The sequence below is a fragment of the Somniosus microcephalus genome, chromosome 2 (genome assembly GCF_052327205.1).
Source record: "Somniosus microcephalus isolate GS21.2 chromosome 2, FLI_Smic_1.0, whole genome shotgun sequence".
In the NCBI taxonomy this organism is placed as follows: domain Eukaryota; kingdom Metazoa; phylum Chordata; class Chondrichthyes; order Squaliformes; family Somniosidae; genus Somniosus; species Somniosus microcephalus.
Window position 1 is genome coordinate 254,726,609 of NC_140988.1, and position 13,076 is coordinate 254,739,684.

The 13,076-nt window shown below is 47.2% G+C and overlaps 1 protein-coding gene across 3 annotated transcripts in view; it reads right to left on the bottom strand.

The window, feature by feature from the left end:
• fam149a (family with sequence similarity 149 member A) overlaps positions 1-13,076 on the bottom strand; it is a 213,866-nt gene that overhangs the window by 141,705 nt on the left and 59,085 nt on the right. The gene's annotated exons all lie outside the window — the stretch shown is intronic.

Genomic DNA, 13,076 nt, shown 5'->3' on the forward strand with positions numbered 1-13,076 from the left:
CACCAGGTTTTAAACATGGGGAGGAAAATTTCCAGCCACCAGCAGCGGGTGGTGAGAGTATACCTGCCCCCAGCACAGGAGTGGGCAGGGAAGAGCAGACAAACCCAGAGAGAGATTTGCACCGGCAGGCTGCCAGGTACATTATACAGTGCGGGCTATTTGGACATGGGGGAGAAGGTACCCAGCCAGCTGGGGCTGTGACCCAAGCTCAGGGTCCGCCAGCCAAAGTTTCCCCCATAGAGACACCCCTCAGGAGGTCTCAGCGGGTGCCCCAGCCTAAGAAAGCATGGTCACCCACTTTACAGTGGAGTAAGGCGGACTCACGAACCGGGGAGAAGCCAAAGAACAGAGGCCCCCACTCAACAGCCATAAGCTGCGAGGGACCAGAGACAGGAGGCAGTCCAGCTTCGCTGCAGCCAGCAACAATCTGTGACAGTGCCAGAGATTAGCCTGGCCGTCTGGAGACGGGCGGCATTTGTATTATAGCTTTGGTGTGAATATAGCGTGCTTTTAAGGTGTATTTTAAGTTTTGTTGATATAACTAGTTTTAAGTTTAAGTTTAAAGAGTTTAAGTTTACATGTGGGCCGAATGTTTGTATTTTGGTCCGAGGTCAAGGGGCCCGATCATGTCTCCACCTAAGGCAGCAGGTCAGTGAGACCTGGCTGCATGTCCTTTTAAGTTTTGCAGGAGATTGGAAAATGAAGCAGCCATGTTCGCCCAGCCCGAGCTGGGCATCGAATGAAGATACGGATACGGAATGTTGGGGATCACCTCGCCACTGGGCGAATCCAGGAGACCCCGCAGCGATCTTCGGGAAAAACCGGACAGGATCCGGAGGAACTTGCCTACTCCTCCTACGGGGAGGAGATGGCTCCAGCTGGGTGGGGCACGGCCCCCAACTCAGCACTATCCTGACCGAAGTTCACATGCGGGAGACCTCACTGTTGAGGAGTCACGATGGGGAAGCGTGGGCGCCTTGTGATAGGGACACGTTCCCCGGGGGTGGGTGGTGATGGCCCGGGAAAGATTGTATAGAGGAGGGGGAGACCCAAGAGTCGCGTGGGTGCGGTCGGGGGAGGGAGGAACTCACCCGGGGGCCCACGGGCAAAGTGAGGGTAAGTGTGGCTGGGAAGGATGAGTGGGTGGCCGGATCAGTGTGGGGCCAGGGAGAGCCGCCACACAGGCACCCATCATTTTCTGCAGCCAGTCGAGGGAAGACGGGAGGGGGAGGGACTGGGAGTCATGAGATCCCATGCTCCCCGGTCTCGGTCTGTGCTAAGGTATATTTTAAACAGGAGGGGTACCCCGCCTCCACAAAAGGACAAGGGAATGGCTCGGGGCTGGCGGAGCAGGCTGGTCTGTAAATCCATTCTGCCTGTTTTAAAGTTTAAGACGATTAAAGGGGGGTGGAAGGTACTTTTACTGCCCGAGTGGGAGGAGCAATACACACTCGAATTTCGCGACCCATCATCGGCACGTGATGATCGGGCTTCATTTAAGCATGTTGTTTAATGATTTTTTGTATTTTGTGTTGCAGCCCCAAGTTGAGCAGAGGCGTAGGGTCCTCTCCGTGCTTGGGACCAGTTTGTGACAACTCCAAGTTGAGCAGAGGCGTAGGACCCTCTCCGTGCTTGGGATCATTTTGATTACATTGTGTAACTAAGATTGCAACATTTTGTAATAACTTATGATGTAAAAAAGTGATTGTAAATTTGGTTTACGCTGTATAATTTTACAAGCGTGTAGGGGTATGAGACCCCTTATTGAAAACTGAAGTATCTGTAAGATGCCTACCGTACCATGGTTTTTTTTCTTGAATTAAAGGGGAATAGATGGGACGGGGATCAGTGGCAGATAGCTATTAGGTAAATACAGGGGATGGTTGTTTGTGAGGGGGCAGAAACTATTGCTCATTTCTTCAAGAGGATACTACAAGCAAGCTGGAAGTATCCAAGGGCGGACTGTAAGAATTCGCAATAATTTACAGTTCTGAAGATCAATTTTTTTGATTAAAGAATCCCTGGGCGTTGTGCTTTTAACTTTCCAGGGATAAAAATGGCTGTCACCACATGGCCGAAGACGAAGGACAATGCTTTGTTTACAAAGCAATTGAATGCTATTAGCATTTGTTTGTATATCGAGTGGATACATCTAAACTGCAGAAGAGACTTTTGTACCTTGAATGGGAAACGTTTAAGAATTGAATGGGTTTTAAATCACCCAGCACTGGACAATAGGGCTGTTGCATTCTTTTGTTTCAGCCCAGGGAGCTCCGGAAGACACATTAACCCAGTCTAACCACTTTGAGTTAGCCAATCACAGCTTTCTCTTGTGTATTGGACCCTTTGGGTGGGGAATTTTGCACACAGCCCTTGCAGGGCAGAACAGCAGGGGGGAGGGGGGTGCTCACCATATATAAGATAGCTGCTGAGAAGCTATCTCTCTCTTTACTTCCTGGGACCATAGGTGAGCCTTTCTCTCTCTCTCTCTCTGTCTCTCACTTCGCTGGACCACAGGTGAGCAGAGTTTCTGACTCAACAAGGCAACCTAGTAAGGAGTTTGGGGTGGTGATTTAAGGGTATTGCTAAGATTGTTTAAATAACATTGTAGCCATTGTATCCCTCATTTTCGCCATCTGCAACCCCCTGTTATATAGTTTTACTGTAATTACTGTGTTCATGTGGTATAGTTTATTCTTTTGATTGTAGTTTATTTAGGTAATAAAACTTGATTTTTTTTCTCTCATCCAAACCACTTGTTCCGTTTTAATATCATTAATTATAAGTTCCTCCACTCAGAACTAAAGGAGGGGTAGCGATTCAGAACCGCTGTTTTAAAATTGGTTTTATTGGAATTGGTCTGAGTGCAGGCAAAGGCTGCAAGTCCAGGAAAATTACTTTAAACCAGTTTAAAGAAGCCCCCAACCCTTACACCACTACCTCTGAGAAGACGATCGCAGTTCTAAGAACCATATTTGCAAGGAATGGGTTGCCGGAGCAAATATGTTCAGACAACGGACCACAGTTCGTGTCAGAAGAATTCCAGAAATTCATGAAAAAGAATGGTGTGAAACACTATACATCTGCCCCATATCATCCGGCTACAAATGGGCTGGCCGAGAGATTTGTACAAACGTTCAAAAAGGCGATAAAGGCCATGAGTGAAGATCATATTCCACTACAACACAAGGTGGACAATTTCCTAATGGCGTATCGAAACGCCACGCATGCAGTGACAAATCAAAGCCCTGCCATAATGTTCTATAACAGAAGGTTGCGGTCCCGGTTGGATTTGTTAAAACCCAATGTGCGACGGGAAGTCGAAAACAGGCAATTCCAGCATGTAAATAAAAAGGCCCCTCGTAATTTTGAAATAGGACAACCAGTGTTGGCCAGGGACTATAGGGATGATAAATGGCAACCTGGAACAATTTGTGCACGACAAGGACCCTTGATGTACACGGTAGACGTTGGAGAGAACGTAATACGACGTCATGCTGACCAACTTGTGGAATCGAGAACAAGGGTCGACCCCATGTCTACAGCAGAGACACCAGTTGAAGAACTTATTGAGCCTGTAGCAACTACCTCAGACTCAAACGTATTGGATGATGTTAAATCCATAGGAGATCAAGTGGATGAGTCACCCCAGCAACGAGAACCAGAGACCCCTGAAAGGCGTTATCCGGGCCGGATCAGGAGGCCTCCTCAGAGACTGAATCTTTGAACAGTTCTTGTGTGTAAATTGTATATATGTTATCCATGTAATGTTTTAATTTGGGGTGTACACTGTTAAGCTAAAAGGGGAGGAATTGTAGTGTATGTAACCTGTACTACCTTAAGAGGATACCTTAAGGTGATGGACTACTTTTTGATGGCTCCTGTACATTGTAGTACCGGTGGTGACCACACCGGTATATAAACCCTGCGGAGCAAAGTGTATCTCAGCTCAGCCCTGACCCTCAATCACTAAAGCCCTGTTTACTTACTTCTGTAGTCTGTGTCCTGTTATTCAGTATAACTGCATTTGAAAACACAGACTCAACAAGTACAGTTTAGATTCTCTGCAGAATATCTCCTTTGATGTAGCACAGGAAGTTTAAATCGCACGACACCAGCAGGCTTCCTCTTCACTGCTGTCTGTTTGCGCCATTGTGGCTCCAATGAAATGAGGCCCAAGGCCCGGTATCAGGGGCACCTCGGACCTCACCATTCAGGCACAGGGAATGTACCCTGCGCCCCGCACACCCAAAAAAGCGGTTCCTCCCGAATTTCTACCCCTAAATTTTCAAAGCTATCAACCAAGCTACCTTTAAGCTATGAAAAATAAAAGCACATTGTAAAACATAAATAAATAAATGATCACAGCTAGTTCATTTTTGTTGGATAACAACATGGGGTGATCTTTCAGGTGGATTGATTGTAATTACAGACTGGTACTGATGATTTGCCAGCTGGTGAGAGACGGTGCTAAGAATAGATCTGACACAAGCACAGAGTTCATCTGTCAACACTGCGCTATGTTTGAAGAATCATAGGAAGGGTGGATCTATAGTTAAACAATTCAGTGCCTTTACCTCCTACATTGTCAGAAGTGCCTAATACATGGCCATTTCTGAAGACCCATACTGTGTTTTCAGTGAGTTGGAAAGAGTACACAATCAATGGCCTTATAAGGTTTGTCAGCAAAAGCTTGGTGGAGGCTGAAAAAATTATAAACTGGTTAACTTGCAATCTGCCTCAAGATAAACAGACATCAATGAAAGGAAGTGGGCACACTCCCGATGTACCCCTTTGGCTGATGTCATCAGAGAACTCCACCAAGGAAGTGGAGGAAATATAAGGCTCCGTAGAAGATGAGACCCGAAAATGGGACTTGATATATAAAATATAACTCTTGGCTGAGGCACAACTAGGAACAGTTATCATAGGACTTACCCCTCAGGGTTTCCTGTTCCAATGCAGCATATTTTTAAATGGTTCTTACGATTTCTGTCTATTTTAGAGTGCAAAGGTCATGCATGCGGGTGTTCCTCGGAAACAACTGGTGGCTGGTGGCTGTTTTGGATCTAGACACATTAACTGAGGTTAAGGGAGAGCAAGAAACTAATTTGAATTATGTATATAAAGGTGCAAAACCTGAAGTCTGAACTCAAAGATGAGCAACTTTGGCTTCCCATTTGACCCTGAGCTGAGTTTCAAGTTTCAGATCTGATCCATCATCAAGATCACCCTACTTCCAACGCAGTAACATTACCTGCTTCAGTCCCTCCCCCATCTCACTAAGAGGTGCATGAGAGCAGCCTCTGTTCAGCACCTCTTTGAGGCGATAAGAGAACTGGAAATTCAGTGGAAAATCACTGGAACAAAACCACATCCTGCCGCTCCATGGCACAATAAATTAATAATTCAAGTATTGATTTAAAAATAACTGTTTCCAGGGTTTATAGATTCATAGGCCTTGGAGTCTGTGTGTAGATTGCTTATTAAAATTGGGGTGAGATCATTTCATAGAAGGAGGGGATAATTTTCACCTTCACTACCCGGACGGTAAACTGACGTTGCGGGTTGACCGTCGTTATAGAAACCCCCCGATTTTCATTTCCATTGAAATCAGCATAATCCAATCTGCAGCGCCAGCTCTACACCCAGCTGGCAAGTTAAAATCTACCCTGTAATCTTCCCTCACTTCAGTTTTACTGTAACCAGGTCAGGGTGGGGAGGCAGAAGTAATTCCTCATTGCCCAATTTTCCTGATTCTTAATAAGAACATAAGAACATAAGAAATAGGAGCAGGAGTAGGCCAATCGGCCCCTCGAGCCTGCTCCGCCATTCAATAAGATCATGGCTGATCTGATCCTAACCGCCAATCTACTATCACAGAACCATCTCCTGAATCTAACAGAATTAGACACACGAAATAGGAGCAGGATCAGGCTACACGGCCCCTGGGCCTGCTCCGCTACCCACAGGGCCATGACCGATCCGAACCTAGACTCATGTCCAAATTCCTGCCCGCTCCCCGTAACCCTTAATTCCCTTTACTTCTAGGAAACTGTCTATTTCTGTTTTAAATTTATGTAATGATGTAGCTTCTACAGCTTTTTGGGGCAGCATATTCCATGGACCTACCACCCTCTGAGTGAAGTAGTTCCTCCTCATCTCAGTTTTGAAAGAGCAGCCCCTTATTCTAAGACTATGCCCCCTAGTTCTAGGTTCACCCATCATCGGGAACATCCTCCCTGCATCCACCCGATCCAACCCCTTCACAATCTTATATGTTTCAATAAGATCGCCTCTCATTCTTCTGAGCTCCAATGAGTAGAGTCCCAATCTACTCAACCTCTCCTCATATGTCCATCCCCTCATCCCCGGGATTAACCGAGTGAACCTTCTTTGTACTGACTCGAGAGCAAGTATGTCCTTTCTTAAGTATGGACACCAAAACTGTACGCAGTATTCCAGGTGCGGTCTCACCAATACCTTGTACAACTGAAGCAATACCTCCCTATTTTTATATTCTATCCCCCTAGCAATGAAAGCCAACATTCCATTGGCCTTCTTAATCACTTGCTGCACCTGCATACTAACCTTTTGAGTCTTCTGCTGCTATCCCACCCGATTTGGAATGGGCTAGCAGAGGAAAATCCAGCCCTATATTTCTATGCTGAAGTTTAATAAAAAATAATTATATTCATAACTATATTCTCTCTTTCCTGGTATCATCCTAGTGAACCTTCGCTGTGTGAAGTAAGTTCGAGGGGAATTTTCCCAGCCCTGGGGAGGTGGGTATGGAGACGGGTCTGACGGGAAAATGGCAGAAACTGGGGGCTGGATTTCATCAATGGAGGCGCGTTGGGGGCGGGACTGCTGGTTGTCGGGTTTCAGTCCCGTCCCCAGCGACGTACAGCCAACCCACGCTATTTTCCCTTGAATGACCTTGTTAAGCCCATCCAGTGGGCTTAGCAGGCCAATTAAGGGAAAGCTGGTGACAGAGAACGTCAGCGTATGACGTTTCATCTGTCAAAAATTTTTGACAGATGAATTGTCATCGTTTGACAGCTTTGAGAAGCTGTCAAACACTGACAATCTCTGTTCTTTGGTGAGTCCTTGTACTCAAGACTCACCAAACCTCTTTCCTGAGCAGAAATCAGATGGCTGTTGCATCGGAGAATGTAGCAGGCATTCTGTCATCTCTGCCGTGGAGATGAGGAGCCTCCGGATCCCCAAGGGTTGAAGCCTGCAGGAAGAAGCAAAGGTAAGGAAACTTTTTCTAACACTTTTCACTCACCTCCCATACTTACCTCTCCACACTTGCACCCACCACTCACCTCCAAAGCGCACTTTGACCCCTGCAGACCCACTGCTCGCCTCGCTGACCCTGGCAGAGTTTCCAGACGTCGGGAAGCCCGCAGTTGTGTTGGTGAAATGGGGATAAGCCTCTTAACTGCCTGTTAACTACCTGTTATAGTGGCTATAATCCCCTTCCCTCCTCGAGGAGACGGGTCCCTGCACGAGTCGAGGACCCGCCTCCCAGGAAGATGGCACGGAGGCGGGTTGGGAGCAGTTGGTACCCGCTCCCAGTTTCTGCCATTTTCCCAGCAGTCCCGCCGCCAAACCCGCCTCCCCAGGGCTGGCGAAATTCCCCCCTGGGAGCAGGTACCGACCCCACTCCCAACCCGCCTTTGTGCCATCTTCCCGGGAGGCAGGTCCCCGAGTCGCGCAGGGACCCGTCTCCTCGAGGCAGGAAGGGGATTAAAGCCAATTAACTGCCTGTTAACAGGTAGTTAACAGGCAGTTTTGAGACTTTTCCCCATTTTACACCTGCAATTGCGGGCTTCCTGATGACTGCGAACCTTGCCAGGGTCAGCGAGACAAGCAGTGGGTCTGCGGGGCTGAGAGGGGTCGAAATGTCAGCTGTAGAGGTGAATGATGGGTGCAAGTGTGGACAGGTAAGTATGAGAGGTGAGTGTAAAGTGTTAGAAAAAGTTTCCTTACCTTTGCTTCTTTCTGCAGGCTTCAACCTTTGAGGATCCGGAGGTGCCTCATCTCAATGGCAGAGATGACAGAATGGCTGCTGCATTCTCTTCCCTAACAAGGCCAATCAAGAGAAAATAGCATGGGTTGGTCAGACGTCGCTGGGGGTGGGACTGAAACCCGGAAACCAGAAGTCCCGCCTCCAGCACGTCGCCATTGAGAAAATCCAAAAAGTCTGCCTCAAATATCATTGCTATAATGGAGGGCACAGGACTGCACTCAATCCTTCTGCTATTGTCTAAATAATGTCTTGTACAAATTAAACTTCCTGCCCCACTTTATCTTTCAGTACAGTACCACCAGAAGCCACAGCAGGTTAGATTTTATTCATACTTTTATTAAAAGAACCCAGGTTTATTGTAGGATCACAGAATCTTTCCCAGAGAAGGAGGCCAATCCTGCCTCTATCAGGATTGCTGTATCAGTGCTAGCTCCAGATCCAATACCATTTCCTGCACTTTTACCATACTTTTTTAAATGCTGTTGTTCAAGTGTTTATCTCATTCACTCCTAAATTTGCTGATTGACTTGCCTTCACTATCCACTTGTGGGAAAGCATTTCACATTCTAATACCCTTCGCTTGAACGAAAATCTTCTTTGTGAAAGTGATATTTGATATCATAAACCGCGATCTTTAACGTTGGTTGAAAACTCATTTCGCCCGAAGCCGGCCCTGCCCAGATCGAAATAGTGAGGATGGCTAGTTTCCACCGATTGCGCCTGTTTGTGCTCGTTCAAGGAGACCCTTCAAATTGAGCTTTTTTTTGGCACACAGGCACTAGTCAGTGCATTTTAAAAGTTTTTACATGTTAAAAAATATTTAATTTACTAAGAAACTGACTAGTACACCAATGGAAACCACTAAATGGTTCAGTATAGTTTTTGTAAGTCATTTTCAGTGATTTAAAATCAGATTACTCACAGGTGGAGGACTAGACACTCTTATTAAAAATGCCCATTTTTTGTGATAAACCCATTTTCAGCTGTATTAATAAAACTGTATGAGGTTACCACTCTTATATACATCAAGGAATATCTTTTAAGACAAAGAAAAAAAAATAAACAATTACGCTCTATTACGCTATTCGATTGCGCTGATCCATGGAAGATTTTGGCTGGAATTTTCCCATAAAAAACGGCTGGGTTTGGAGCGTGGGGGCATTTAAATTGTTAAAAATGGGATTCCCGACCTGATCCCGCCTTCCACCCGCCCACATCCGGTTTTGCCGGAGGCAGGACAGGGGGCGGACGACTAACCCAGGGGGCGTTACCGTAATTTAAATATTGTAATGAGGCTGGAAGCCTCTTTTTCCCGTCCATTTTGAATTTAACTGCCTGTGGACGGATTTCACACAATTCGTGAAACCCGGCAGTTAAAGAGAGGCGGGGACTGCTGCGTCCGGGAGGTAAATAGATGTATACTTACCTCCTGGATCCAGGATCCCTGCCTAACCCACCCCACGTGATCAAAGACCCCCCCCCCGCCGATGAGGCCTCCGATCGCGCCCCCAGGCCTCGCCCCAATGGTGATGAGGAGGCCGGTCACGATCCTCCGGTGACTGGCCCCAATCTTCAGCCCCTCCGCCCCCATCCCTGGCCGACACCCCCGCGATCCTCGACCCCCCCCCGTGATCCCCGCTTGCCTGCCAATCTCCAACCTCCCCGATCCCCGAGCACCCACCATCGCCTGCCAATCCCCGACCTCCCCCATCCACTGCCAATCCTGTAACCCCCCCGCTGAATCTCTTCCCCCCCAGATTGCTGACCCTCCTCCCACCAATTGCAAAGCCCCCGCCAATTGCTGACCCCCCTCCTGATTCCCGACACCCCTCCCGGCGATTGCCGAACCCTCCGATTCCCGACCCCCCTCCTGCCGATTGCCGAACTCCTCTGATTCCCGACCCCCCCCCACCGATTGCCGAACCCCTCCGATTCCCGACCCCCCTCCCACCGATTGCTGAACCCCTCCGATTCCCGACCTCCCTCCCACCGATTGCCGAACCCCTCCGATTCCCGACCTCCCTCCCACCGATTGCCGAACCCCTCCGATTCCCGACCCCCCTCCCGCCAATTGCCGCCCCCTCCCCCCATCCCCGCCACTCTCAAGCTGGCTGGCTGGCTGGCTGGCTGCGGGTGGGAAATCGATGTCTCACATTCAAATTAGGCCCTGCTGTTAAAATTGGCAGGGCCTGCAGGAAACCCGGCCTCCCGGATTTCGCACCCCCCCCCCCCCCCCCGCACCCAACCTGCCTCCCCGAAGTGAATTCCGGCCTTTATGTTTTTGATTATGCAAATGAGGGCAGAAACTTAAACCATAACTTCAATTTGGAAAAACAGCGCAATTTGCAACCAGTTTCCCGATTGCACTCAAAGCGGAAACTCTAACCCAAGAAGTCAAGACCAGCTCCCAGACACTTCCCAACATTGTGACCTGTAATTTATTGTTAGAAGGTGCAGGAGAACACCTCCAGTGTGATTTTCTTGACATGCTGCCTCTCCCTATGAGGAAATACTTGCCAAATCCCTACGATGACATGGCTGAGATCAGTCACTCACCATGGAGGGAGTTGTAGGTGTGAACCCACGAGCTACCACTCCAGGGTGCAGCACATTGCTGCTCCAACATGCTGGTCCACATTGGTGCCCAGAACAATTGCCTTTCAAAATAATAATAGCAAGAAGAATAGTTCACATCATATACATTTTTAAACGTGCAATACCTTCTGCTTTGCAAAACACACAAGTATCCTCTAATAATCCCTGACTACAGCAAAGCTATAGAGGGGTTGCTTTGGCATGCTTCTGAGAAGTCATAAGGTGCTATATAAATGCAAGTCTGAATTCCTTTCTTTTAAAGAACAACTACACAACAACAACTTGCATTTATATAGCACCTTTAACATAGTAAAACATCCCATGGCGCACACAGTCATCTTTTTGATTAAATTATTTTATTAATCAACGTAATTTCAAGCATGGATATAGGGTGGGGGGAGATTGCAGAGATTGGGTAGGGGAAGGCCATGGAGAGATTTAAAGACAAGGACGAGGATTTTAAAGTTAATATTGACTTTTGTGTACCTGACCTGATGCCTCTGTAGCTCAGGAGGTAGACAAAATACCTGCACTCAAACTGCCATAAACACCCCATATGCCAATCACCAACATGGGCCAGGAAGTCCGAGGTGTAGTTCACCCCTCTGATTTTCCCAGCCCTGCTGGGAGATGCCACAGCCTCCACTTGACACCTCCCTGAATGATCGGTGTAGGATATGTATTCATGCCTGTTTTGCAGCTGTGATCTTTAGCCCTGAATCTATCCCTGTTAGATTAATTAGTGTGCAGCAATGGAATGGTAAGGTCATGGAGACACCCTTAGTTAATGATTGATATTAACTGGTCAAAGTCAGTAAGTACCAAATAATATCATCAAGACTCACTGGCCCGGAATTTGCAGTAGTAATAACGGCAAGACGGTCAGCACTCGCTGTTATCATTGTGTAAAACTGACAGCAGCTTCTGGCATCTGAACATGCGCAGTTAAACGCAGAAATCCAGAAGTTGCTGTCAGAGATACCCTGCTCCTCCATAGGCAGTCTTCGCCGATGAAATAAACACAGAAATCACTGATTTGGCATGAACTTAAAACTAATTACCCACTATTCTCGCTGTAAAGACTAATGAAAACCTTATGCCTTGTTGAATGAAGTTTAACTGAGTTTTTAACGGCGTACTAAGTCATAATTGCTGCTGAGAAATCTCTCTGGCCCTGAAAATTAATTTTACAAGTGTGGAGTATCATTCCCTCAGAAGAAAATTCAAATGATGCAGATTTTTTTTTAAGTTTGTGTTTTGCTTAAGTTTCTCCCTTAATCCCATGTGTATGTCTCAATAATTATTTCACTTTCTGCAAAATTATTTAAATGTAATTTATATTTCTGGCTTTTTAGCCTGCTTTGCCATCTGTGAGAATTCTTCAATCTGATGGGTTGATCAGCCTGCCTGCTCCCTGCCCTGTTCCTTTTTTTAATATTCATGCATGGGATGTGGGTGTCGCTGGCAAGGCAAGCATTTATTGCCCATCCCTAGTTGCCCTTGAGAAGGTGGTGCTGAGCCGCCTTCTTGAACTGCAGCAGTCCGTGTGGTGAAAGTACTGCCACAGTGCAGTTAGGGAGGGAGTTCCAGGATTTTGTTCCAGCGATGATGAAAGAATGACGATCTATTTCCAAGTCAGGATGGTGTGTGACTTGGAGGGGAAGGGAACTTGGAGGTGGTAGTGTTCCCATGCGCCTGCTGCCCTTGTCCTTCTAAGTGGTAGAGGTCGCCTGTTTGGGAGGTGCTGTCGAAGAAGCCTTGGCGAGTTGCTGCAGTGCATCTTGTAGATGGTACACCGTGCAGCCACGGTACGCCTGTGGTGGAGGGAGTGAATTTTTAAGGTAGTGGATGGGGTGCCAATCAAACGGGCTGCTTTGTCTTGGATGGTGTCGAGCTTCTTGAGTGTTGTTGGAGCTGCACTCATCCAGGCAAGTGGAGAGTATTCCATCACACTCCTGACTTGTGCCTTGTAGATGGTGGAAAAGCTTTGGGAAGTTTGGGGAGTCCTGGATGCCACAGATCCCCTGTAGAAAGCGCCAAATTCAAACTGACGTCGGAAAAGAGGAAGTCTGCGAGGGAGCCTGCTAAAACCGTGTGGGCAGCTTTTTCGAGGTGAATGGCAAGCGCCGTTCCTTTGCCACTGACCACAAATTCTGGGCCACTGTTTAAAAAAATTATGGGATAGATTTTCAACTTGTTGCCTGGGTGTAAAACTGGTGATGCGGATCAGCCGCCATTCTAGAAGCTGACCAATTTTAATTTCAATTGAACTCAATGGAAATGAAAATCGGCGGTTTCTATAAGTGTCAACCGATCCATAACGTGGAACAGTGAAATATGTCCGGGCGGCAAGTTATCTACCCCAATATTTTTAAATAAACAACCACAGACAGAAGAAACGCACATATAAAGTTAATGATAACTCTTTATAACAGCTTAATAT